The following is a 27,839-nucleotide window of genomic DNA, read 5'->3' on the forward strand; positions in this document are numbered from 1 at the left end:
CGGTTTTTTTTTTTTGGGGGTTTTTTTTTTTTTAAAAATTTTGTTTTTTTTGGGGGTTTTTTCCCCAAAAAGGGTTCTTTTTAAAAATTTGTTTTTTTAAAAAAAGGGGTTTTTTTTTCCCCCCCCAAAAAGGTTTTTTTTTTTAAATTTTTTTTTTCCCCAAAATTTTTTTGGGCCCCCCCCAAAAAGTTTTTTTTTTTAAATTTTTTTTTTAAAAAAATTTTTGGGTTTTTTCCCCCGGGGTTTTTTTCTTTTTCCAAATTTTTTTTTTTAAAAAAAGGGGTTTTTTTTTTTCCCCAAAAAAAGGGGTTTTTTTTAAAAAAAATTTTGTTTTTTTAAAAAAAAATTTTTGGGGGTTTTTTTGGGGGTTTTTTTTTTTTTAAAAATTTTTTTTTAAAAAAAAAATTTTTGGGGGTTCCCGGGGAAATTTTTTTTTTTAAAACCCCCTTTTTTTTTTTTTTTTTTTTTTTAAAAAATTTTTTTTTTAAAATTTGGTTTTTTTCCCCCGGGGGGGGAAAAAAGGGTTTTTTTTTAAAACCCCCTTTTTTTTTTTTTTTTTTTTTTTTAAAAAATTTTTTTCCCTTTAAAATTTGGTTTTTTTCCCCCGGGGGCCCCCGGGGGGTTTTTTCCCTTTAAAATTTGGTTTTTTTCCCCCGGGGGCCCCCCAAAAAAATTTTTTTCCCTTTAAAATTTGGTTTTTTTCCCCCGGGGGCCCCCGGGGGGTTTTTTTTTTTTTTTTTTTCGCCTTTTTTTTAAATTTTTTAAAAAGGGTTTTTTTTTTTTTTTTTTTCTTTTTTTTGGGGTTTTCCGGTTTTTTAAACCCTTTTTTTTTTTTTTTTTCCCCCGGGGGCCCCCCAAAAAAATTTTTTTTTTAAAAAATTTTTTTTTTTTCCCCCCCCCCGGGGGGTTTTTTTTTTTAAAAAACCCCCTTTTTTTTTTTTTTTTTTTTTTTAAAAAAGGGTTTTTTTTTTAAAAAACCCCTTTTTTTTTCCCCCGGTTTTTTTTTCCCCCCCAAAAAACCCTTTTTTTTTTAAATTTGGTTTTTTTCCCCCGGGGGCCCCCCAAAAAAGGGTTTTTTTTTTAAAAACCCCCTTTTTTTCCCCCCCTTTTTTTTTTTTAAAAAATTTTTTTTTTAAAACCCCCTTTTTTTTTTTTTTTTCCCCCCCAAAAAAGGGTTCTTTTTAAAAATTTGTTTTTTTTGGGGGTTTTTTTTTCCCCCCCAAAAAATTTTTTTTTTAAAAAATTTTTTTTTTTCCCCCCTTTTTTCCCCCCCAAAAAACCCTTTTTTTTTAAAAAAAATTTTTTTTTTTCCCCCTTTTTTCCCCCCCAAAAAACCCTTTTTTTTTAAATTTGGTTTTTTTCCCCCGGGGGCCCCCCAAAAAAGGGTTTTTTTTTTCCCCCTTTTTTTTTTTTTTTTTTTTTTTAAAAAAATTTTTTTTTTAAAACCCCCTTTTTTTTTTTTTTGGGGGGGGGGAAAAAAACCCTTTTTTCCAAAAAAAAACCCCTTTTTTCCCCCGGGGGCCCCCCAAAAAAGGGTTTTTTTTTTAAAAAAAGGTTTTTTTCCCCCGGGGGCCCCCCAAAAAAGGGTTTTTTTTTTTAAAAATTTTGGTTTTTTTCCCCCGGGGGCCCCCCCAAAAAACCCTTTTTTTTTAAAAAAAATTTTTTTTTTTCCCCCTTTTTTTTTTTTTTAAAAAATTTTTTTTTTAAACCCCCTTTTTTTTTTTTTTTTTTTTTTTAAAAAATTTTTTTCCCTTTAAAATTTGGTTTTTTTCCCCCGGGGGCCCCCCAAAAAAGGGTTTTTTTTTTTAAAAACCTTTTTTTTTTCCCCCCCCCCGGGGGGTTTTTTTTTTTAAAAAATTTTTTTTTTTTTTTTGGGGGTTTTGGGGGAAAAAAATTTTTTTTTTTAAAAAACCTTTTTTTTTTCCCCCCCCCCCGGGGGGTTTTTTTTTTTAAAAAACCTTTTTTTTTTCCCCCCCCCCGGGGGGGGTTTTTTGGGTTTTTTAAAAAAAAACCCCCTTTTTTCCGGGGGGTTTTTGGGTTTTTTTTTTTTTTTAAAAAACCTTTTTTTTTTCCCCCCCCCGGGGGGGGTTTTTTGGGTTTTTTTTTAAAATTTTTTTTTTTTTTTTTTTGGGGGGGTTTAAATTTTTTAAAAAGGGTTTTTTTTTTTTTTTTTTTCGCTTTTTTTTAAATTTTTTAAAAAGGGTTTTTTTTTTTTTCCCCTTTTTTGGGCCCCTTTTGGGGTTTTCCCGGTTTTTTGGGTTTTTTTTTTTTTTTTTTTTTTTGGGGGGGTTTTTTGGGTTTTTTTTTTTTTTTTTTTTTTTTTGGGGGGGGGGGTTTTTCTCCCCCTTTTTTTTTTTTTTTTTTCCCTTTTTTTCCCGGTTTTTTGGCCCTTTTTTTTTCCCCCCCCCCCGGGGGGGGGGGTTTTTGGGTTTTTTTCCCCTTTTTTTTTTTTTTTTTTTAAAAAAAAATTTTTTAAAAAGGGTTTTTTTTTTTTTTTTTTTTTTTGGGGGGGTTTTTTGGGTTTTTTTTTTTTTTTTTTTTTTTTTGGGGGGGGGGGTTTTTTGGGTTTTTTTTTTCTTTTTTAAAAAAAAATTTTTTTTTTTTTTTTTAAAAAATTTTTTTTCCCCCCCTTTTTTTTCTTTTTTCCAAAATTTTTTTTTTTTTTTTTAAAAAAAAATTTTTTTTCCCCCTTTTTTTTTTTAAAAAAATTTTTTTTTTTTCCCCCCAAAAAAAAATTTTTTTTCCCCCTTTTTTTTTTTTAAAAAAACCCTTTTTTTTCCCCCCCAAAAAAAAATTTTTTTTCCCCCTTTTTTTTTTTAAAAAACCCTTTTTTTTCCCCCCCAAAAAAAAATTTTTTTTTTTTCTTTTTTCCAAAATTTTTGGGGTTTTCCCTTTAAAAAATTTTTTTTTTTTTTATTTTTTATTTTTTTTTGGGGGGGGGGGGTTTTTTGGGTTTTTTTTTTTTTTTTTTTCGCCTTTTTTTAAATTTTTTAAAAAGGGTTTTTTTTTTTTTTTTTTTCGCCTTTTTTTCCCGGTTTTTTGGCCCTTTTTTTTTTTTTTTTTTTTTGGGGGGGTTTTTTGGGCCCTTTTTTTTTTTTTTTTTTTTGGGGGGGTTTTTTGGGTTTTTTTTTTTTTTTTTTTCCCCCCTTTTTTTAAATTTTTTAAAAAGGGTTTTTTTTTTTTTTTTTTTCGCCTTTTTTTAAATTTTTTAAAAAGGGTTTTTTTTTTTTTTTTTTTTTTTTTTGGGGGGGTTTTGGGGGTTTTTTAAACCCTTTTTTTTTTTTTTTTTCCCCCGGGGGCCCCCCAAAAAAACCCTTTTTTTTTCCCCCCTTTTTTTTTCCCCCCGGTTTTTTCCCAAAGGGGGGTTTTTTTTTTAAAAAACCCCTTTTTTTTTTGGGGGTTTTTTTTTCCCCCCCAAAAATTTTTTTTTTTAAAACCCCCTTTTTTTTTTTTTTTTTTTTTTTTTTTTTTTTTTTTTTTCCCCGGTTTTTCCCGGGGAAGTTTTTTTTTTAAAAAACCCTTTTGTTTTTTTTCCCCCCCTTTTTTTTTTAAAAAAATTTTTTTTTTTTTAAAAAATTTTTTTTTTTAAAAAAAAAATTTTGGGGGTTTTTTTGGGGGTTTTTTTTTTTTTAAAAAATTTTTTTTTTTCCCCCCCCTTTTTGGGCCCCCAAAAAGTTTTTTTTTTTTAAAAACGCCTTTTTTTTTTTCCCCCCCTTTTTTTGGGCCCCCCCAAAAAATTTTTTTTTTTTAAAAACGCCTTTTTTTTTTTCCCCCCCCTTTTTTTGGGTTTTTTTGGGGGTTTTTTTTTTTTTAAAAAATTTTTTTTTTCCCCCCCCTTTTTTTGGGTTTTTTTGGGGGTTTTTTTTTTTTTAAAAACGCCTTTTTTTTTTTCCCCCCCTTTTTTTGGGCCCCCCCAAAAAAATTTTTTTTTTTTAAAAAGGTTTTTTTTTTTCCCCCCTTTTTCCCCCCCAAAAAATTTTTTTTTTTTTAAAAAAAATTTTTTTTTTTCCCCCCTTTTTTTCCCCCAAAAAATTTTTTTTTTTTTAAAAAAAATTTTTTTTTTTTTAAACCCGGTTTTTTTTCCCCCAAAAAATTTTTTTTTTTTTAAAAAAAATTTTTTTTTTTCCCCAAAATTTTGGGGGTTTTTTTGGGGGTTTTTTTTTTTTTAAAAAATTTTTTTTTTTAAAAAAAAAATTTTGGGGGCCCCCAAAAAGGGTTCTTTTTAAAAACCCTTTGTTTTTTTCCCCAAAAGGGGTTTTTTCCCCCCCCGGGGGTTTTTTTTTTTTTAAAAAATTTTTTTTTTAAAAAAAAAATTTTGGGGGTTTTTTTGGGGGTTTTTTTTTTTTTAAAAAATTTTTTTTTTTAAAAAAAAAATTTTGGGGCTTTTTTAAAAATTTTTTTTTTAAAACCCCTTTTTTTTTTTTCCCCCGGGGGGGGAAAAAGTTTTTTTTTTAAAAAACCCTTTTTTTTTTTTTCCCCGGTTTTTCCCGGGGTTTTTTTTTTTTTAAAAAATTTTTTTTTTAAAAAAAAAATTTTGGGGGTTTTTTTGGGGGTTTTTTTTTTTTTAAAAAACCCTTTTTTTTTTTTTCCCCGGTTTTTTCCCCCCAAAAAATTTTTTTTTTTAAAACCCCCTTTTTTTTTTTCCCCCGGGGGGGGAAAAAAGGGTTTTTTTTTTTAAAAAAAGGTTTTTTTCCCCCGGGGGCCCCCCAAAAAAGGGTTTTTTTTTTAAAAAAAGGTTTTTTTCCCCCGGGGGCCCCCCAAAAAAGGGTTTTTTTTTTTAAAAAAAGGTTTTTTTCCCCCGGGGGCCCCCCAAAAAAGGGTTTTTTTTTTTAAAAAAAGGTTTTTTTCCCCCCTTTTTCCCCCCCAAAAAATTTTTTTTTTTTTAAAAAAAATTTTTTTTTTTCCCCCCTTTTTCCCCCCCAAAAAATTTTTTTTTTTTTAAAAAAAAGGGTTTTTTTCCCCCGGGGGCCCCCCAAAAAAGGGTTTTTTTTTTTAAAAAAAGGTTTTTTTCCCCCTTTTTCCCCCCCCCAAAAAGTTTTTTTTTTAAAAAACCCTTTTTTTTTTCCCCCCCCTTTTTTTGGGCCCCCCCAAAAAAATTTTTTTTTTTTAAAAACGCCTTTTTTTTTTTCCCCCCCTTTTTTTGGGCCCCCCCAAAAAATTTTTTTTTTTTAAAAACCCTTTGTTTTTTTAAAAAAGGGGGGGGCCCCCAAAAAATTTTTTTTTTTTAAAAACCCTTTGTTTTTTTTAAAAAGGGGTTTTTTTTTTCCCAAAAAAATTTTTTTTTTTTAAAAACGCCTTTTTTTTTTTCCCCCCCTTTTTTTGGGGAAAAAAATTTTTTTTTTTTAAAAACGCCTTTTTTTTTTAAAAAATTTTTGGGTTTTTCCCCCCCAAAAATTTTTTTTTTTTAAAAACCCTTTTTTTTTTTTCCCCCAAAAGGGGTTTTTTTCCCCCCCCAAAAAATTTTTTTTTTTTAAAAATTTTTTTTTTTAAAAAAAAAATTTTTGGGGGTTCCCGGGGAAATTTTTTTTTTTAAAACCCCTTTTTTTTTTTTTTTTTCCCCCCCAAAAAATTTTTTTTTTTTTAAAAAAAATTTTTTTTTTTCCCCGGGGGTTTTTCCCCGGGGAAGTTTTTTTTTTAAAAAACCCTTTTTTTTTTTTTCCCCGGGGGCCCCCCAAAAAAGGGTTTTTTTTTTTAAAAAAAGGTTTTTTTCCCCCGGGGGCCCCCCAAAAAAGGGGGGTTTTTTTTTTTAAAACCCTTTTTTTTTTTTTCCCCCGGGGGCCCCCCAAAAAAGGGTTTTTTCCCTTTAAAATTTGTTTTTTTCCCCCCTTTTTCCCCCCCCCAAAAAATTTTTTTTTTTAAAACCCCGGTTTTTTTCCCCCGGGGGCCCCCCAAAAAAGGGTTTTTTCCCTTTAAAAATTTTTTTTTTTCCCCCGGGGGGGGAAAAAATTTTTTTTTTTAAAACCCCTTTTTTTTTTTCCCCGGGGGGGGAAAAAATTTTTTTTTTTAAAAAATTTTTTTTTTTTCCCCCCCCCCCAAAAAAGGGTTTTTTTTTTTAAAAAAAGGTTTTTTTCCCCCCGGGGGCCCCCCAAAAAAATTTTTTTTTTTAAAAAAAGGTTTTTTTTTTCCCCGGTTTTTCCCAAAGGGGTTCTTTTTAAAAACCCTTTGTTTTTTTCCCCCCCCTTTTTTTGGGCCCCCCCAAAAAATTTTTTTTTTTTAAAAACCCTTTGTTTTTTTAAAAAACCCTTTTTTTGGGCCCCCCCAAAAAAATTTTTTTTTTTTAAAAACGCCTTTTTTTTTTTCCCCCCCTTTTTTTGGGCCCCCCCAAAAAAATTTTTTTTTTTTAAAAACGCCTTTTTTTTTTTCCCCCCCTTTTTTTGGGCCCCCCCAAAAAAATTTTTTTTTTTTAAAAATTTTTTTTTTCCCCCCCCTTTTTTTGGGCCCCCCCAAAAAAATTTTTTTTTTTTAAAAACGCTTTTTTTTTTTCCCCCCCTTTTTTTGGGGCCCCCAAAAAGGGTTCTTTTTAAAAATTTTGTTTTTTTAAAAAAAAATTTTGGGGGTTTTTTTGGGGGTTTTTTTTTTTTTAAAAACGCCTTTTTTTTTTTCCCCCCCTTTTTTTGGGGAAAAAAATTTTTTTTTTTTAAAAACGCCTTTTTTTTTTTCCCCCCCGGTTTTTTTTTTTTGGGGGTTTTTTTTTTTTTAAAAAACCCTTTTTTTTTTCCCCCCGGTTTTTCCCGGGGAAGTTTTTTTTTTAAAAAACCCTTTTTTTTTTTCCCCCCCCTTTTTTTGGGCCCCCCCAAAAAATTTTTTTTTTTTAAAAACCCTTTGTTTTTTTAAAAAAGGGGTTTTTTCCCCCCCAAAAATTTTTTTTTTTTAAAAATTTTTTTTTTTCCCAAAATTTTTTGGGTTTTTTTCCCGGGGTTTTTTTCTTTTTAAAAAAACCCTTTGTTTTTTTAAAAAAGGGGTTTTTTCCCCCCCCTTTTTTTTTTTTTAAAAACCCTTTTTTTTTTTAAAAAAATTTTTGGGTTTTTCCCCCCCAAAAAAATTTTTTTTTTTTAAAAATTTTGTTTTTTTAAAAAAGGGGTTTTTTCCCCCCCCCTTTTTGTTTTTTTTAAATTTTTTTTTTTAAAAAAAAAATTGTTTTTTTTTAAAATTTTTCTTTTTAAAAAAACCCCCTTTTTTTTTAAAAAAAAAATTTTTTTTTCCCCTTAAGGGTTTTTTTTTTTGGCCCTTTTTTTTTTTAAAAAATTTTTGGGTTTTTCCCCCAAAATTTTTTTTTTCCCAAAGGGTTTTGGCCCCCAAAAAAAGGGGTTTTTCCCCCCTTTTTTTTTTTTTCCCCCTTTTTTTTTTAAAAAAATTTTTTTCCCCCCCGGGGTTTTTTTTTAAAATTTTTTCCGGGGGGTTTTTTTTTTTAAAAAAAGGGTTTTTCCCCCTTTTTTTTTTTTTTTCCCCGGGGGGTTTTTTCCCCCCAAAAAAAAACCCTTTTTTTTTCCCCCCTTTTTTTTTTTTTTTGGGGGCCCCCCCAAAAAAATTTTTTTTTGGCCCCCCTTTTTTTTAAATTTTTTTTTCCCCCCCCAAAAAATTAAAGGGTTTTTTTGGGCCCCCCCCTTTTTTTTTTCCCCCCCTTTTTTTTTTTTCCCCCCCCTTTTTTAAAACCCGGGGGGGGGGGGTTTTCCCCCCCCCTTTTTTTAAAAAAACCCCTTTTGGGGCCCCCCTTTTTTTTTGGGGGGGGGGGGGGCCCCCCCCGGGAAAATTTTTTTTTGGGGGGGGCCCCCCCCTTTTTTTTTTCCCCCCCCGGGGGGGGCCCCCCCCCCAAAACCTCCCCCCCCCCGGGGGGGGGCCCCCCCCCTTTCCCCCCCCCCCCCCCCCTCCCCCCCCCCCCGGGGGGAAAAACCCCCCCCCTTTTTTTTTTTTCCCCCCCCCGCCCCCGGGGCCCCCCCCCCCCGGGGCCCCCCCCCCCCTTTTTTCCCCCTTTAAAAAACCCCCCCCGGAACCCCCCGGGGTTTCCCAAAAGCCCGGGTTTTGGGGGGGGTTTTTGGGGGTTTCCAAGGGGGGGGGGGGGGGGCCCCCCCCCTTTTTTCCCCCCAACCCCCCCCGGGGGGGGGTTTTCCCCCCCCCCGGGGGTTCCCGGGGGGGCCCCGGGTTTTTTTTCCCCCCTTTTTTTTCAAAAAAAAACCCCCCCCGGGGGGGGGGCCCCCCCCCCGGGCCCTTTTTTAAAAACCCCCGGGGGCCCCCCCCCCGGGGGGGTTTTTCCCCCCGGGGTCCCCCAGGCCACCCCCCTGGGGGGGGGGGTTTTCCCCCCCTTTTTTTCTTTCCCCCCCTTTTTTTTTTTCCCCCCAAGGGGGGGGGGGGAAACCCCCCCCCCCCCGGGGAAATTTTCCCCCCAAAAAAAAGGGGGGGTTTTTGGGGGGGGGGGGGGGCCCCCCCCCCCCCCCCCCGGGGGGCCCCTTGCCCCCCCCGGGGGTCCCCCCCCCCCCAAAAAGGGGGGCCCCCAAGGCCCGGGCCCAAACCCGGGGCCCGGGGGGGGCCCCCCCCAAAAAAATTTTTTTTTTCCCCCCCCGGGGGCCAAAACCCCCCCCCCCCAAAAAAAACCCCCCCCCCCAAAAAAAAACCCCCCCCCCCCCAAAAGGGAAAAAAAAAAAAAGGGGGGGGGCCCTTTAAAGGGGGGCCCCGGGAAAAAAAGGGGGGGGGTTTTTTTTTTAAAAAAAAGGGGGGGGGGGTTTTTTGGGGCCGGGGGGAAGGGGGGCCCCTTTTGGGGTTTTTTTGGGAAAAAATTTTGGGGGTTTTTTTTTTTTTAAAAAACCCCTTTGGCCCAAAACCCCTTTTTTTTCCCCCCCAAGGGGGGGGGGTTTTTTGGGTTTTTTGGTTTTTAAAAAAATTTTTGGGGAAAAAAAATTTTTTTTTCCCCCCAAAAAAGGGGGGTTTTTTTTAAAAAATTCCCTTTTTTTGGGTGGCCCTGGGGGGGGGGTTTTTTTTTCCCCTTTTGGTTTTTTTTTAAAAAAAAAAAGGGGGGTTTCCCCGGAAAGAAAAACCCCGGCCCTTTTTTTTTAAAAAAAAACCCCTTTTTTCCCCCGGAAAATAATTTTCTTTTCCCAAAATTTTTTTTTAAAAAGGGGGGTCCCTTCCAAAAAAAGGGGTTTTTTGGGGGGTTTTTTTTTTAAAAAAAGGGTTTTTTGGGGGGGGGGTTTTTTTTTCCCAAGGAGGTTTTTTAAAAAAAAACCCCTGGGGGGGGCCCCCGGGAAAATTCCCCGGTTTTTTAAAAAAGGGGGAAAAAAACGGGGGGGCCCCCCAAAAAAAGGGGGGGGGGCCCCCCCGGGCTTTTAAAAAACCCGGGGTTTTGGGCCTTGGGGGAAAAGTTTTTTTTAAAAATTTTTTTTTAAAACAAACCCCCCCCAAAAGGGAAAGGGGGTTTTTTCCGGGGGCCCCTTTTTTAAAAAAAGGGGTTTTTTGGGGTTAGGGAAAAGTTTTTTTTGGGGGGTTTTTCCCAAAACCAAATTTTTTTTTTTTTGGGGGGTTTTTTTTTCCCCTTAGAGACGCCTTTGTTCTTTATTAAACCAACGCCTGTTGTTGGTCGCCTCCAGCAGAAGTAATGTACGGTTCTTTCCTTAGAGACGCCTTTGTTCTTTATTAAACCAAACGCCTGTTGTTGGTCGCCTCCAGCAGAAGTAATGTACGGTTCTTTCCTTAGAGACGCCTTGTTCTTTATTAAACTAAACGCCTGTTGTTGGTCGCCTCCAGCAGAAGTAATGTACGGTTCTTTCCTTAGAGACGCCTTTTGTTCTTTATTAAACCAAACGCCTGTTGTTGGTCGCCCTCCAGCAGAAGTAATGTACGGTTCTTTCCTTAGAGACGCCTTTGTTCTTTATTAAACTAAACGCCTGTTGTTGGTCGCCCTCCAGCAGAAGTAATGTACGGTTCTTTCCTTAGAGACGCCTTGTTCTTTATTAAACCAAACGCCTGTTGTTGGTCGCCTCCAGCAGAAGTAATGTACGGTTCTTTCCTTAGAGACGCCTTTGTTCTTTATTAAACTAAACGCCTGTTGTTGGTCGCCTCCAGCAGAAGTAATGTACGGTTCTTTCCTTAGAGACGCCTTTGTTCTTTATTAAACTAAACGCCTGTTGTTGGTCGCCCTCCAGCAGAAGTAATGTACGGTTCTTTCCTTAGAGACGCCTTTGTTCTTTATTAAACTAAACGCCTGTTGTTGGTCGCCTCCAGCAGAAGTAATGTACGGTTCTTTCCTTAGAGACGCCTTTGTTCTTTATTAAACCAAACGCCTGTTGTTGGTCGCCTCCAGCAGAAGTAATGTACGGTTCTTTCCTTAGAGACGCCTTTGTTCTTTATTAAACTAAACGCCTGTTGTTGGTCGCCTCCAGCAGAAGTAATGTACGGTTCTTTCCTTAGAGACGCCTTTGTTCTTTATTAAACTAAACGCCTGTTGTTGGTCGCCTCCAGCAGAAGTAATGTACGGTTCTTTCCTTAGAGACGCCTTTTGTTCTTTATTAAACCAAACGCCTGTTGTTGGTCGCCTCCAGCAGAAGTAATGTACGGTTCTTTCCTTAGAGACGCTTTTGTTCTTTATTAAACTAAACGCCTGTTGTTGGTCGCCTCCAGCAGAAGTAATGTACGGTTCTTTCCTTAGAGACGCCTTTGTTCTTTATTAAACTAAACGCCTGTTGTTGGTCGCCTCCAGCAGAAGTAATGTACGGTTCTTTCCTTAGAGACGCCTTTGTTCTTTATTAAACCAAACGCCTGTTGTTGGTCGCCTCCAGCAGAAGTAATGTACGGTTCTTTCCTTAGAGACGCCTTTGTTCTTTATTAAACTAAACGCCTGTTGTTGGTCGCCTCCAGCAGAAGTAATGTACGGTTCTTTCCTTAGAGACGCCTTTTGTTCTTTATTAAACCAAACGCCTGTTGTTGGTCGCCTCCAGCAGAAGTAATGTACGGTTCTTTCCTTAGAGACGCTTTGTTCTTTATTAAACTAAACGCCTGTTGTTGGTCGCCTCCAGCAGAAGTAATGTACGGTTCTTTCCTTAGAGACGCCTTTTGTTCTTTATTAAACTAAACGCCTGTTGTTGGTCGCCTCCAGCAGAAGTAATGCACGGTTCTTTCCTTAGAGACGCCTTTGTTCTTTATTAAACCAAACGCCTGTTGTTGGTCGCCTCCAGCAGAAGTAATGTACGGTTCTTTCCTTAGAGACGCCTTTGTTCTTTATTAAACTAAACGCCTGTTGTTGGTCGCCTCCAGCAGAAGTAATGTACGGTTCTTTCCTTAGAGACGCCTTTGTTCTTTATTAAACCAAACGCCTGTTGTTGGTCGCCTCCAGCAGAAGTAATGTACGGTTCTTTCCTTAGAGACGCCTTTTGTTCTTTATTAAACCAACGCCTGTTGTTGGTCGCCTCCAGCAGAAGTAATGTACGGTTCTTTCCTTAGAGACGCCTTTGTTCTTTATTAAACCAAACGCCTGTTGTTGGTCGCCTCCAGCAGAAGTAATGTACGGTTCTTTCCTTAGAGACGCCTTTGTTCTTTATTAAACTAAACGCCTGTTGTTGGTCGCCTCCAGCAGAAGTAATGTACGGTTCTTTCCTTAGAGACGCTTTGTTCTTTATTAAACCAAACGCCTGTTGTTGGTCGCCTCCAGCAGAAGTAATGTACGGTTCTTTCCTTAGAGACGCCTTTGTTCTTTATTAAACCAAACGCCTGTTGTTGGTCGCCTCCAGCAGAAGTAATGTACGGTTCTTTCCTTAGAGACGCCTTTGTTCTTTATTAAACTAAACGCCTGTTGTTGGTCGCCTCCAGCAGAAGTAATGTACGGTTCTTTCCTTAGAGACGCCTTTGTTCTTTATTAAACTAAACGCCTGTTGTTGGTCGCCTCCAGCAGAAGTAATGTACGGTTCTTTCCTTAGAGACGCCTTGTTCTTTATTAAACCAACGCCTGTTGTTGGTCGCCCTCCAGCAGAAGTAATGTACGGTTCTTTCCTTAGAGACGCTTTGTTCTTTATTAAACTAAACGCCTGTTGTTGGTCGCCTCCAGCAGAAGTAATGTACGGTTCTTTCCTTAGAGACGCTTTTGTTCTTTATTAAACTAAACGCCTGTTGTTGGTCGCCTCCAGCAGAAGTAATGTACGGTTCTTTCCTTAGAGACGCCTTTGTTCTTTATTAAACCAAACGCCTGTTGTTGGTCGCCTCCAGCAGAAGTAATGTACGGTTCTTTCCTTAGAGACGCCTTTGTTCTTTATTAAACCAAACGCCTGTTGTTGGTCGCCTCCAGCAGAAGTAATGTACGGTTCTTTCCTTAGAGACGCCTTTGTTCTTTATTAAACCAAACGCCTGTTGTTGGTCGCCTCCAGCAGAAGTAATGTACGGTTCTTTCCTTAGAGACGCTTTGTTCTTTATTAAACTAAACGCCTGTTGTTGGTCGCCCTCCAGCAGAAGTAATGTACGGTTCTTTCCTTAGAGACGCTTTTGTTCTTTATTAAACCAAACGCCTGTTGTTGGTCGCCTCCAGCAGAAGTAATGTACGGTTCTTTCCTTAGAGACGCCTTTGTTCTTTATTAAACTAAACGCCTGTTGTTGGTCGCCTCCAGCAGAAGTAATGTACGGTTCTTTCCTTAGAGACGCCTTTGTTCTTTATTAAACCAAACGCCTGTTGTTGGTCGCCTCCAGCAGAAGTAATGTACGGTTCTTTCCTTAGAGACGCCTTTTGTTCTTTATTAAACCAACGCCTGTTGTTGGTCGCCTCCAGCAGAAGTAATGTACGGTTCTTTCCTTAGAGACGCCTTTGTTCTTTATTAAACTAAACGCCTGTTGTTGGTCGCCCTCCAGCAGAAGTAATGTACGGTTCTTTCCTTAGAGACGCCTTTGTTCTTTATTAAACTAAACGCCTGTTGTTGGTCGCCCTCCAGCAGAAGTAATGTACGGTTCTTTCCTTAGAGACGCTTTTGTTCTTTATTAAACTAAACGCCTGTTGTTGGTCGCCCTCCAGCAGAAGTAATGTACGGTTCTTTCCTTAGAGACGCCTTTGTTCTTTATTAAACTAAACGCCTGTTGTTGGTCGCCTCCAGCAGAAGTAATGTACGGTTCTTTCCTTAGAGACGCCTTTGTTCTTTATTAAACCAAACGCCTGTTGTTGGTCGCCTCCAGCAGAAGTAATGTACGGTTCTTTCCTTAGAGACGCCTTGTTCTTTATTAAACTAAACGCCTGTTGTTGGTCGCCTCCAGCAGAAGTAATGTACGGTTCTTTCCTTAGAGACGCCTTTGTTCTTTATTAAACTAAACGCCTGTTGTTGGTCGCCTCCAGCAGAAGTAATGTACGGTTCTTTCCTTAGAGACGCTTTTGTTCTTTATTAAACCAAACGCCTGTTGTTGGTCGCCTCCAGCAGAAGTAATGTACGGTTCTTTCCTTAGAGACGCCTTTGTTCTTTATTAAACCAAACGCCTGTTGTTGGTCGCCTCCAGCAGAAGTAATGTACGGTTCTTTCCTTAGAGACGCTTTTGTTCTTTATTAAACTAAACGCCTGTTGTTGGTCGCCCTCCAGCAGAAGTAATGTACGGTTCTTTCCTTAGAGACGCCTTTGTTCTTTATTAAACTAAACGCCTGTTGTTGGTCGCCTCCAGCAGAAGTAATGTACGGTTCTTTCCTTAGAGACGCCTTTGTTCTTTATTAAACTAAACGCCTGTTGTTGGTCGCCTCCAGCAGAAGTAATGTACGGTTCTTTCCTTCAAGACGCTTTTGTTCTTTATTAAACCAAACGCCTGTTGTTGGTCGCCTCCAGCAGAAGTAATGTACGGTTCTTTCCTTAGAGACGCCTTTGTTCTTTATTAAACTAAACGCCTGTTGTTGGTCGCCTCCAGCAGAAGTAATGTACGGTTCTTTCCTTAGAGACGCCTTTTGTTCTTTATTAAACTAAACGCCTGTTGTTGGTCGCCTCCAGCAGAAGTAATGTACGGTTCTTTCCTTAGAGACGCCTTTGTTCTTTATTAAACCAAACGCCTGTTGTTGGTCGCCTCCAGCAGAAGTAATGTACGGTTCTTTCCTTAGAGACGCTTTGTTCTTTATTAAACCAAACGCCTGTTGTTGGTCGCCCTCCAGCAGAAGTAATGTACGGTTCTTTCCTTAGAGACGCCTTTGTTCTTTATTAAACTAAACGCCTGTTGTTGGTCGCCTCCAGCAGAAGTAATGTACGGTTCTTTCCTTAGACGCTTTTGTTCTTTATTAAACTAAACGCCTGTTGTTGGTCGCCCTCCAGCAGAAGTAATGTACGGTTCTTTCCTTAGAGACGCCTTTGTTCTTTATTAAACCAAACGCCTGTTGTTGGTCGCCTCCAGCAGAAGTAATGTACGGTTCTTTCCTTAGAGACGCCTTTGTTCTTTATTAAACCAAACGCCTGTTGTTGGTCGCCTCCAGCAGAAGTAATGTACGGTTCTTTCCTTAGAGACGCTTTTGTTCTTTATTAAACCAAACGCCTGTTGTTGGTCGCCTCCAGCAGAAGTAATGTACGGTTCTTTCCTTAGAGACGCTTTTGTTCTTTATTAAACCAAACGCCTGTTGTTGGTCGCCTCCAGCAGAAGTAATGTACGGTTCTTTCCTTAGAGACGCCTTTGTTCTTTATTAAACTAAACGCCTGTTGTTGGTCGCCTCCAGCAGAAGTAATGTACGGTTCTTTCCTTAGAGACGCCTTTTGTTCTTTATTAAACCAAACGCCTGTTGTTGGTCGCCCTCCAGCAGAAGTAATGTACGGTTCTTTCCTTAGAGACGCCTTTGTTCTTTATTAAACTAAACGCCTGTTGTTGGTCGCCTCCAGCAGAAGTAATGTACGGTTCTTTCCTTAGAGACGCCTTTGTTCTTTATTAAACTAAACGCCTGTTGTTGGTCGCCCTCCAGCAGAAGTAATGTACGGTTCTTTCCTTAGAGACGCCTTTTGTTCTTTATTAAACCAAACGCCTGTTGTTGGTCGCCTCCAGCAGAAGTAATGTACGGTTCTTTCCTTAGAGACGCCTTTTGTTCTTTATTAAACTAAACGCCTGTTGTTGGTCGCCTCTCCAGCAGAAGTAATGTACGGTTCTTTCCTTAGAGACGCTTTGTTCTTTATTAAACTAAACGCCTGTTGTTGGTCGCCTCCAGCAGAAGTAATGTACGGTTCTTTCCTTAGAGACGCTTTTGTTCTTTATTAAACTAAACGCCTGTTGTTGGTCGCCCTCCAGCAGAAGTAATGTACGGTTCTTTCCTTAGAGACGCCTTTGTTCTTTATTAAACTAAACGCCTGTTGTTGGTCGCCTCCAGCAGAAGTAATGTACGGTTCTTTCCTTAGAGACGCCTTTGTTCTTTATTAAACTAAACGCCTGTTGTTGGTCGCCTCCAGCAGAAGTAATGTACGGTTCTTTCCTTAGAGACGCCTTTGTTCTTTATTAAACCAAACGCCTGTTGTTGGTCGCCTCCAGCAGAAGTAATGTACGGTTCTTTCCTTAGAGACGCCTTTGTTCTTTATTAAACTAAACGCCTGTTGTTGGTCGCCTCCAGCAGAAGTAATGTACGGTTCTTTCCTTAGAGACGCCTTTGTTCTTTATTAAACCAAACGCCTGTTGTTGGTCGCCTCCAGCAGAAGTAATGTACGGTTCTTTCCTTAGAGACGCTTTTGTTCTTTATTAAACTAAACGCCTGTTGTTGGTCGCCTCCAGCAGAAGTAATGTACGGTTCTTTCCTTAGAGACGCCTTTGTTCTTTATTAAACTAAACGCCTGTTGTTGGTCGCCTCCAGCAGAAGTAATGTACGGTTCTTTCCTTAGAGACGCCTTTGTTCTTTATTAAACTAAACGCCTGTTGTTGGTCGCCTCCAGCAGAAGTAATGTACGGTTCTTTCCTTAGAGACGCCTTTGTTCTTTATTAAACCAAACGCCTGTTGTTGGTCGCCTCCAGCAGAAGTAATGTACGGTTCTTTCCTTAGAGACGCCTTTGTTCTTTATTAAACTAAACGCCTGTTGTTGGTCGCCCTCCAGCAGAAGTAATGTACGGTTCTTTCCTTAGAGACGCCTTTTGTTCTTTATTAAACCAAACGCCTGTTGTTGGTCGCCTCCAGCAGAAGTAATGTACGGTTCTTTCCTTAGAGACGCCTTTGTTCTTTATTAAACTAAACGCCTGTTGTTGGTCGCCTCCAGCAGAAGTAATGTACGGTTCTTTCCTTAGAGACGCCTTTGTTCTTTATTAAACTAAACGCCTGTTGTTGGTCGCCCTCCAGCAGAAGTAATGTACGGTTCTTTCCTTAGAGACGCTTTGTTCTTTATTAAACTAAACGCCTGTTGTTGGTCGCCTCCAGCAGAAGTAATGTACGGTTCTTTCCTTAGAGACGCCTTTGTTCTTTATTAAACCAAACGCCTGTTGTTGGTCGCCTCCAGCAGAAGTAATGTACGGTTCTTTCCTTAGAGACGCTTTGTTCTTTATTAAACCAAACGCCTGTTGTTGGTCGCCTCCAGCAGAAGTAATGTACGGTTCTTTCCTTAGAGACGCCTTTGTTCTTTATTAAACTAAACGCCTGTTGTTGGTCGCCTCCAGCAGAAGTAATGTACGGTTCTTTCCTTAGAGACGCCTTTGTTCTTTATTAAACTAAACGCCTGTTGTTGGTCGCCTCCAGCAGAAGTAATGTACGGTTCTTTCCTTAGAGACGCCTTTGTTCTTTATTAAACTAAACGCCTGTTGTTGGTCGCCCTCCAGCAGAAGTAATGTACGGTTCTTTCCTTAGAGACGCTTTGTTCTTTATTAAACTAAACGCCTGTTGTTGGTCGCCTCCAGCAGAAGTAATGTACGGTTCTTTCCTTAGAGACGCCTTTGTTCTTTATTAAACTAAACGCCTGTTGTTGGTCGCCTCCAGCAGAAGTAATGTACGGTTCTTTCCTTAGAGACGCTTTTGTTCTTTATTAAACTAAACGCCTGTTGTTGGTCGCCTCCAGCAGAAGTAATGTACGGTTCTTTCCTTAGAGACGCTTTTGTTCTTTATTAAACTAAACGCCTGTTGTTGGTCGCCTCCAGCAGAAGTAATGTACGGTTCTTTCCTTAGAGACGCCTTTTGTTCTTTATTAAACTAAACGCCTGTTGTTGGTCGCCCTCCAGCAGAAGTAATGTACGGTTCTTTCCTTAGAGACGCCTTTGTTCTTTATTAAACCAAACGCCTGTTGTTGGTCGCCCTCCAGCAGAAGTAATGTACGGTTCTTTCCTTAGAGACGCCTTTGTTCTTTATTAAACCAAACGCCTGTTGTTGGTCGCCCTCCAGCAGAAGTAATGTACGGTTCTTTCCTTAGAGACGCCTTTGTTCTTTATTAAACCAAACGCCTGTTGTTGGTCGCCCTCCAGCAGAAGTAATGTACGGTTCTTTCCTTAGAGACGCCTTTGTTCTTTATTAAACCAAACGCCTGTTGTTGGTCGCCTCCAGCAGAAGTAATGTACGGTTCTTTCCTTAGAGACGCCTTTGTTCTTTATTAAACTAAACGCCTGTTGTTGGTCGCCTCCAGCAGAAGTAATGTACGGTTCTTTCCTTAGAGACGCCTTTGTTCTTTATTAAACTAAACGCCTGTTGTTGGTCGCCTCCAGCAGAAGTAATGTACGGTTCTTTCCTTAGAGACGCCTTTGTTCTTTATTAAACTAAACGCCTGTTGTTGGTCGCCTCCAGCAGAAGTAATGTACGGTTCTTTCCTTAGAGACGCTTTGTTCTTTATTAAACTAAACGCCTGTTGTTGGTCGCCTCCAGCAGAAGTAATGTACGGTTCTTTCCTTAGAGACGCCTTTGTTCTTTATTAAACCAAACGCCTGTTGTTGGTCGCCTCCAGCAGAAGTAATGTACGGTTCTTTCCTTAGAGACGCCTTTGTTCTTTATTAAACTAAACGCCTGTTGTTGGTCGCCTCCAGCAGAAGTAATGTACGGTTCTTTCCTTAGAGACGCCTTTGTTCTTTATTAAACTAAACGCCTGTTGTTGGTCGCCCTCCAGCAGAAGTAATGTACGGTTCTTTCCTTAGAGACGCCTTTGTTCTTTATTAAACTAAACGCCTGTTGTTGGTCGCCTCCAGCAGAAGTAATGTACGGTTCTTTCCTTAGAGACGCCTTTGTTCTTTATTAAACTAAACGCCTGTTGTTGGTCGCCTCCAGCAGAAGTAATGTACGGTTCTTTCCTTAGAGACGCCTTTGTTCTTTATTAAACCAAACGCCTGTTGTTGGTCGCCTCCAGCAGAAGTAATGTACGGTTCTTTCCTTAGAGACGCTTTGTTCTTTATTAAACTAAACGCCTGTTGTTGGTCGCCTCCAGCAGAAGTAATGTACGGTTCTTTCCTTAGAGACGCCTTTGTTCTTTATTAAACTAAACGCCTGTTGTTGGTCGCCTCCAGCAGAAGTAATGTACGGTTCTTTCCTTAGAGACGCCTTTGTTCTTTATTAAACCAAACGCCTGTTGTTGGTCGCCCTCCAGCAGAAGTAATGTACGGTTCTTTCCTTAGAGACGCCTTTGTTCTTTATTAAACCAAACGCCTGTTGTTGGTCGCCTCCAGCAGAAGTAATGTACGGTTCTTTCCTTAGAGACGCCTTTTGTTCTTTATTAAACTAAACGCCTGTTGTTGGTCGCCTCCAGCAGAAGTAATGTACGGTTCTTTCCTTAGAGACGCCTTTGTTCTTTATTAAACCAAACGCCTGTTGTTGGTCGCCTCCAGCAGAAGTAATGTACGGTTCTTTCCTTAGAGACGCCTTTGTTCTTTATTAAACCAAACGCCTGTTGTTGGTCGCCTCCAGCAGAAGTAATGTACGGTTCTTTCCTTAGAGACGCTTTGTTCTTTATTAAACTAAACGCCTGTTGTTGGTCGCCTCCAGCAGAAGTAATGTACGGTTCTTTCCTTAGAGACGCTTTGTTCTTTATTAAACTAAACGCCTGTTGTTGGTCGCCTCCAGCAGAAGTAATGTACGGTTCTTTCCTTAGAGACGCCTTTTGTTCTTTATTAAACCAAACGCCTGTTGTTGGTCGCCTCCAGCAGAAGTAATGTACGGTTCTTTCCTTAGAGACGCTTTTGTTCTTTATTAAACCAAACGCCTGTTGTTGGTCGCCTCCAGCAGAAGTAATGTACGGTTCTTTCCTTAGAGACGCCTTTGTTCTTTATTAAACCAAACGCCTGTTGTTGGTCGCCCTCCAGCAGAAGTAATGTACGGTTCTTTCCTTAGAGACGCCTTTGTTCTTTATTAAACTAAACGCCTGTTGTTGGTCGCCCTCCAGCAGAAGTAATGTACGGTTCTTTCCTTAGAGACGCCTTTTGTTCTTTATTAAACCAAACGCCTGTTGTTGGTCGCCTCCAGCAGAAGTAATGTACGGTTCTTTCCTTAGAGACGCCTTTTGTTCTTTATTAAACTAAACGCCTGTTGTTGGTCGCCTCCAGCAGAAGTAATGTACGGTTCTTTCCTTAGAGACGCCTTTGTTCTTTATTAAACCAAACGCCTGTTGTTGGTCGCCTCCAGCAGAAGTAATGTACGGTTCTTTCCTTAGAGACGCCTTTGTTCTTTATTAAACTAAACGCCTGTTGTTGGTCGCCCTCCAGCAGAAGTAATGTACGGTTCTTTCCTTAGAGACGCCTTTGTTCTTTATTAAACCAAACGCCTGTTGTTGGTCGCCTCCAGCAGAAGTAATGTACGGTTCTTTCCTTAGAGACGCCTTTGTTCTTTATTAAACCAAACGCCTGTTGTTGGTCGCCTCCAGCAGAAGTAATGTACGGTTCTTTCCTTAGAGACGCCTTTGTTCTTTATTAAACTAAACGCCTGTTGTTGGTCGCCTCCAGCAGAAGTAATGTACGGTTCTTTCCTTAGAGACGCCTTTGTTCTTTATTAAACCAAACGCCTGTTGTTGGTCGCCTCCAGCAGAAGTAATGTACGGTTCTTTCCTTAGAGACGCCTTTGTTCTTTATTAAACTAAACGCCTGTTGTTGGTCGCCTCCAGCAGAAGTAATGTACGGTTCTTTCCTTAGAGACGCCTTTGTTCTTTATTAAACCAAACGCCTGTTGTTGGTCGCCTCCAGCAGAAGTAATGTACGGTTCTTTCCTTAGAGACGCTTTGTTCTTTATTAAACTAAACGCCTGTTGTTGGTCGCCTCCAGCAGAAGTAATGTACGGTTCTTTCCTTAGAGACGCCTTTGTTCTTTATTAAACTAAACGCCTGTTGTTGGTCGCCTCCAGCAGAAGTAATGTACGGTTCTTTCCTTAGAGACGCTTTGTTCTTTATTAAACCAAACGCCTGTTGTTGGTCGCCCTCCAGCAGAAGTAATGTACGGTTCTTTCCTTAGAGACGCTTTGTTCTTTATTAAACCAAACGCCTGTTGTTGGTCGCCTCCAGCAGAAGTAATGTACGGTTCTTTCCTTAGAGACGCTTTTGTTCTTTATTAAACTAAACGCCTGTTGTTGGTCGCCTCCAGCAGAAGTAATGTACGGTTCTTTCCTTAGAGACGCCTTTGTTCTTTATTAAACCAAACGCCTGTTGTTGGTCGCCTCCAGCAGAAGTAATGTACGGTTCTTTCCTTAGAGACGCCTTTGTTCTTTATTAAACCAAACGCCTGTTGTTGGTCGCCTCCAGCAGAAGTAATGTACGGTTCTTTCCTTAGAGACGCCTTGTTCTTTATTAAACCAAACGCCTGTTGTTGGTCGCCTCCAGCAGAAGTAATGTACGGTTCTTTCCTTAGAGACGCCTTTGTTCTTTATTAAACTAAACGCCTGTTGTTGGTCGCCTCCAGCAGAAGTAATGTACGGTTCTTTCCTTAGAGACGCCTTTGTTCTTTATTAAACTAAACGCCTGTTGTTGGTCGCCTCCAGCAGAAGTAATGTACGGTTCTTTCCTTAGAGACGCCTTTGTTCTTTATTAAACCAAACGCCTGTTGTTGGTCGCCCTCCAGCAGAAGTAATGTACGGTTCTTTCCTTAGAGACGCCTTTTGTTCTTTATTAAACTAAACGCCTGTTGTTGGTCGCCTCCAGCAGAAGTAATGTACGGTTCTTTCCTTAGAGACGCCTTTGTTCTTTATTAAACTAAACGCCTGTTGTTGGTCGCCTCCAGCAGAAGTAATGTACGGTTCTTTCCTTAGAGACGCCTTTGTTCTTTATTAAACTAAACGCCTGTTGTTGGTCGCCTCCAGCAGAAGTAATGTACGGTTCTTTCCTTAGAGACGCCTTTGTTCTTTATTAAACCAAACGCCTGTTGTTGGTCGCCTCCAGCAGAAGTAATGTACGGTTCTTCCTTAGAGACGCCTTTGTTCTTTATTAAACCAAACGCCTGTTGTTGGTCGCCTCCAGCAGAAGTAATGTACGGTTCTTTCCTTAGAGACGCCTTTGTTCTTTATTAAACTAAACGCCTGTTGTTGGTCGCCCTCCAGCAGAAGTAATGCACGGTTCTTTCCTTAGAGACGCCTTTGTTCTTTATTAAACTAAACGCCTGTTGTTGGTCGCCTCCAGCAGAAGTAATGTACGGTTCTTTCCTTAGAGACGCCTTTGTTCTTATTAAACCAAACGCCTGTTGTTGGTCGCCTCCAGCAGAAGTAATGTACGGTTCTTTCCTTAGAGACGCCTTTTGTTCTTTATTAAACTAAACGCCTGTTGTTGGTCGCCTCCAGCAGAAGTAATGTACGGTTCTTTCCTTAGAGACGCCTTTTGTTCTTTATTAAACTAAACGCCTGTTGTTGGTCGCCCTCCAGCAGAAGTAATGTACGGTTCTTTCCTTAGAGACGCCTTTTGTTCTTTATTAAACTAAACGCCTGTTGTTGGTCGCCTCCAGCAGAAGTAATGTACGGTTCTTTCCTTAGAGACGCCTTTGTTCTTTATTAAACCAAACGCCTGTTGTTGGTCGCCTCCAGCAGAAGTAATGTACGGTTCTTTCCTTAGAGACGCCTTTGTTCTTTATTAAACCAAACGCCTGTTGTTGGTCGCCTCCAGCAGAAGTAATGTACGGTTCTTTCCTTAGAGACGCCTTTTGTTCTTTATTAAACCAAACGCCTGTTGTTGGTCGCCTCCAGCAGAAGTAATGTACGGTTCTTTCCTTAGAGACGCCTTTGTTCTTTATTAAACTAAACGCCTGTTGTTGGTCGCCTCCAGCAGAAGTAATGTACGGTTCTTTCCTTAGAGACGCTTTGTTCTTTATTAAACTAAACGCCTGTTGTTGGTCGCCTCCAGCAGAAGTAATGTACGGTTCTTTCCTTAGAGACGCCTTTGTTCTTTATTAAACTAAACGCCTGTTGTTGGTCGCCTCCAGCAGAAGTAATGTACGGTTCTTTCCTTAGAGACGCCTTTGTTCTTTATTAAACCAAACGCCTGTTGTTGGTCGCCTCCAGCAGAAGTAATGTACGGTTCTTTCCTTAGAGACGCCTTTGTTCTTTATTAAACCAAACGCCTGTTGTTGGTCGCCCTCCAGCAGAAGTAATGTACGGTTCTTTCCTTAGAGACGCCTTTGTTCTTTATTAAACCAAACGCCTGTTGTTGGTCGCCTCCAGCAGAAGTAATGCACGGTTCTTTCCTTAGAGACGCCTTTGTTCTTTATTAAACCAAACGCCTGTTGTTGGTCGCCTCCAGCAGAAGTAATGTACGGTTCTTTCCTTAGAGACGCCTTGTTCTTTATTAAACTAAACGCCTGTTGCTGGTCGCCTCCAGCAGAAGTAATGTACGGTTCTTTCCTTAGAGACGCCTTTTGTTCTTTATTAAACTAAACGCCTGTTGTTGGTCGCCTCCAGCAGAAGTAATGTACGGTTCTTTCCTTAGAGACGCCTTTGTTCTTTATTAAACTAAACGCCTGTTGTTGGTCGCCCTCCAGCAGAAGTAATGTACGGTTCTTTCCTTAGAGACGCCTTTGTTCTTTATTAAACCAAACGCCTGTTGTTGGTCGCCTCCAGCAGAAGTAATGCACGGTTCTTTCCTTAGAGACGCCTTTTGTTCTTTATTAAACCAACGCCTGTTGTTGGTCGCCTCCAGCAGAAGTAATGTACGGTTCTTTCCTTAGAGGACCCCCCCCCTTTTGTTTTTTTTTTTTTTTTTTAAATTTAAACTAAAACGCCTGTTGTTTGGGTCCCCCCCCCCCCTTTCCCCACCCCCGAAGGGTTGGGGGTAACGGTTTTTCCCTTAAAAGGGGGGGAAGGGGCCCTTTGGGGGGTTCCCCCTTTTTTAAACTAAAGGGCCTTTTGGGGGGTTGGGGGGGTTTCGCCCCCAAGCCCCAACCTCCTTCCCCGGGGGTTGGGGGCCCCCTCCCCCCACCCGGCTCCCCCCCCCTTGGGGGGCTTTCCCCTCCTGCCGAAAGGGGGCCCCCCGGGAGCCCCGGAGGGGGGGCCAAGCCCGGGGGGGAGGGGCCCAAAGAGGGGCCGGCCGGGGGCCTCCCCGAACCCGGGCCCCCTTTTTCCCCCCGGGGCCCCAAGGCGAAGGGTTCGGGGCCCCCGGGGGGGGTTTCGTCCCCCTGACCCTGTGGGCCCCCGGGCCCCCCCCGGAGGGGGGGGCCCTGGGGGCCGGCCGCCCCAACCCGCCTCCTCCCGGGCCCCGCCCCCTCCCCGCCCGGGCGAACACCCCGGGTGCCTTTCCCCCATGATTCCCCGGGGCCCCCCTTTTAAAGGAGATTTTCCAGGACCCAGAGACCTCCGGGACCCAGAGACCTCCAGGACCCAGAGACCTCCGGGACCCAGAGACCTCCAGGACCCAGAGACCCAGAGACCTCCAGGACCCAGAGACCCAGAGACCTCCAGGACCCAGAGACCTCCAGGACCCAGAGACCTCCGGGACCCAGCTTGTTTTTTTCTTTGCTCCGCCCCGCCGGCATCATGGAGCTCTGCAGCAAGACGGAGAGCGGAGAAGAGTTACCGCGACACACACACACACACACACACACACACACACACACACACACACACACACACACACACACACACACACACACACACAGAGAGGCCAACAGACCTTCCCTTTAATAACGACCCAAGACGTCTGTCAGGAGGGCCTGACGTCCTGCTGCTGTCATCTGGGCGAGAGAACTTGACGGGGGGCGGACATTGTTTGTTTTAAACTCAAAATTGTCTGGGAGCCATATGGTCACCGGAAGAGCCCGAGGGCCCCGAGGGCCCCGAGCGCTGGTCTGGAGGCTCAAACTGGTTTCATGGTTTCATTGAACATAGCGGTTAAGATCTGGTAGCTCAAGGTTCACTTTGGAGGTCTACTAAGAACCAACTGGACCCAGAGATGGCGTCTGTTCTGTCCATCTGGCTACAACGGCTAGGTACGGCTAGCGGGCAGTTTAGCCATGTTAGCATGGTTATGTAGCCCAGATTAGCTGAAATTAACGAGTTAAACCAACTCAAAAGGTTCATTTCATCCGCATTAACAGGTTGGTTCAGTTATGAATCAGTTGGGCTAACGGTTCATGTAGAAGCTGAACTGGTGAGCTAACGGTTCATGTAGAAGCTGAACTGATGAGCTAACGGTTCATGTAGAAGCTGAACTGGTGAGCTAACGGTTCATGTAGAAGCTGAACTGATGAGCTAACGGTTCATGTAGAAGCTGAACTGATGAGCTAACGGTTCATGTAGAAGCTGAACTGATGAGCTAACGGTTCATGTAGAAGCTGAACTGGTGAGCTAACGGTTCATGTAGAAGCTGAACTGGTGAGCTAACGGTTCATGTAGAAGCTGAACTGGTGAGCTAACGGTTCATGTAGAAGCTGAACTGGTGAGCTAACGGTTCATGTAGAAGCTGAACTGGTGAGCTAACGGTTCATGTAGAAGCTGAATTGATGAGCTAACGGTTCATGTAGAAGCTGAACTGGTGAGCTAACGGGACAGTGTAGAGGCTAAACCGTGAGCTAATGGGACAGTGTAGAGGCTAAACCGTGAGCTAACGGGACAGTAGAGGCTAAACCGTGAGCTAATGGGACAGTGTAGAGGCTAAACCGTGAGCTAACGGGACAGTGTAGAGGCTAAACCGTGAGCTAACGGGACAGTGTGGAGGCTAAACCGTGAGCTAACGGGACAGTGTAGAGGCTAAACCGTGAGCTAACGGGACAGTGTAGAGGCTAAACCGTGAGCTAACGGGACAGTGTGGAGGCTAAACCGTGAGCTAACGGGACAGTGTAGAGGCTAAACCGTGAGCTAACGGGACAGTGTAGAGGCTAAACCGTGAGCTAACGGGACAGTGTGGTTCATTTCACAACGGTTCAGACTAGCTGATGGTCAAATGAGTGAATGGTTCCGTAGCTCCTCCCCCTCTCAATCTTCATGACGTGCTTCAGCGTTCAGTCGGCATCCGTTGGTTTCGCACCACCAACTCATTTATGTCTTTTTGCCTTTGGGCAAAACCGGGGAAGCAGATCTGTGAAGGTTCCCGTAGGTTTTGAACCGAGCGGCGACGTTTGAGGCGATCCACGACGAGAGCGCTCGGGGTGGACCGCGTGTGTGTTCTGTAACCGATGAGATCAAACCGGAGTTCTTTAGACGCCCGACATGAAGGCCAGGAGACGGGAGATGAGGACGCCTCCGAGGCCTGGATGAGGACTCAGGACCGCAGGAGGAGCCAGACCACCTGACATGTGACGAGACACCAACTATGACAACACAGCTCTGGAAAATAAAAGATGTCATTGTGTGTGTTGAAAACTGTGAACAAGTGTGCTCTCAACGTGTATTCTGTTTCTGTCTTGCTTATTGATTGTGATTGTTGTCTCTGTGTACCTGTCATGTGATTGTTGTCTCTGTGTCCCTGTCATGTGATTGTTGTCTCTGTGTCCCTGTCATGTGATTGTTGTCTCTGTGTCCCTGTCCTGTGATTGTTGTCTCTGTGTACCTGTCCTGTGATTGTTGTCTCTGTGTCCCTGTCATGTGATTGTTGTCTCTGTGTACCTGTCATGTGATTGTTGTCTCTGTGTACCTGTCATGTGATTGTGTCTGTGTCCCTGTCCTGTGATTGTTGTCTCTGTGTACCTGTCCTGTGATTGTTGTCTCTGTGTCCCTGTCATGTGATTGTTGTCTCTGTGTACCTGTCATGTGATTGTTGTCTCTGTGTCCCTGTCATGTGATTGTTGTCTCTGTGTACCTGTCCTGTGATTGTTGTCTCTGTGTACCTGTCCTGTGATTGTTGTCTCTGTGTCCCTGTCATGTGATTGTTGTCTCTGTGTCCCTGTCCTGTGATTGTTGTCTCTGTGTACCTGTCATGTGATTGTTGTCTCTGTGTCCCTGTCATGTGATTGTTGTCTCTGTGTCCCTGTCCTGTGATTGTTGTCTCTGTGTCCCTGTCATGATTGTTGTCTCTGTGTCCCTGTCATGTGATTGTTGTCTCTGTGTCCCTGTCCTGTGATTGTTGTCTCTGTGTCCCTGTCCTGTGATTGTTGTCTCTGTGTCCCTGTCATGTGATTGTTGTCTCTGTGTCCCTGTCATGTGATTGTTGTCTCTGTGTCCCTGTCATGTGATTGTTGTCTCTGTGATCCTGTCCTGTGATTGTCTCTGTGTCCCTGTCCTGTGATTGTTGTCTCTGTGTCCTGTCATGTGATTGTTGTCTCTGTGTCCCTGTCCTGTGATTGTTGTCTCTGTGTCCCTGTCCTGTGATTGTTGTCTCTGTGTCCCTGTCATGTGATTGTTGTCTCTGTGTCCCTGTCCTGTGATTGTTGTCTCTGTGTCCCTGTCCTGTGATTGTTGTCTCTGTGTCCCTGTCATGTGATTGTTGTCTCTGTGTACCTGTCCTGTGATTGTTGTCTCTGTGTACCTGTCCTGTGATTGTTGTCTCTGTGTCCCTGTCCTGTGATTGTTGTCTCTGTGTCCCTGTCATGTGATTGTTGTCTCTGTCCCTGTCATGTGATTGTTGTCTCCCTGTCATGCTGATTGTTGTCTCTGTTGATTGTTGTCTCTGTGTGTGTTGTCTCTGTGTCCCTGTCATGCCTGTCCTGTGGTTGTCTCTGTCCCTGTCATGTGATTGTTGTCTCTGTGTCCTGTCATGTGATTGTTGTCTCTGTGTCCCTGTCCTGTGATTGTTGTCTCTGTGTCCCTGTCCTGTGATTGTTGTCTCTGTGTCCCTGTCCTGTGATTGTTGTCTCTGTGTCCCTGTCATGTGATTGTTGTCTCTGTGTCCCTGTCTGTGATTGTTGTCTCTGTGTCCCTGTCCTGTGATTGTTGTCTCTGTCCCTGTCCTGTGATTGTTGTCTCTGTGTCCTGTCATGTGATTGTTGTCTCTGTGTCCCTGTCATGTGATTGTTGTCTCTGTGTCCCTGTCCTGTGATTGTTGTCTCTGTGTACCTGTCATGTGATTGTTGTCTCTGTGTCCCTGTCATGTGATTGTTGTCTCTGTGTACCTGTCATGTGATTGTTGTCTCTGTGTACCTGTCCTGTGATTGTTGTCTCTGTGTACCTGTCATGTGATTGTTGTCTCTGTGTCCCTGTCATGTGATTGTTGTCTCTGTGTCCCTGTCCTGTGATTGTTGTCTCTGTGTCCCTGTCATGTGATTGTTGTCTCTGTGTCCCTGTCATGTGATTGTTGTCTCTGTGTCCCTGTCCTGTGATTGTTGTCTCTGTCATGTGATTGTTGTCTCTGTGTACCTGTCCTGTGATTGTTGTCTCTGTGTCCCTGTCATGTGATTGTTGTCTCTGTGTCCCTGTCCTGTGATTGTTGTCTCTGTGTACCTGTCATGTGATTGTTGTCTCTGTGTACCTGTCCTGTGATTGTTGTCTCTGTGTCCCTGTCATGTGATTGTTGTCTCTGTGTCCCTGTCATGTGATTGTTGTCTCTGTGTCCCTGTCCTGTGATTGTTGTCTCTGTGTACCTGTCCTGTGATTGTTGTCTCTGTGTACCTGTCATGTGATTGTTGTCTCTGTGTCCCTGTCATGTGATTGTTGT

This window comes from Pseudoliparis swirei, chromosome 12 (assembly GCF_029220125.1).
Source record: "Pseudoliparis swirei isolate HS2019 ecotype Mariana Trench chromosome 12, NWPU_hadal_v1, whole genome shotgun sequence".
NCBI classification, from domain to species: Eukaryota; Metazoa; Chordata; class Actinopteri; order Perciformes; family Liparidae; genus Pseudoliparis; species Pseudoliparis swirei.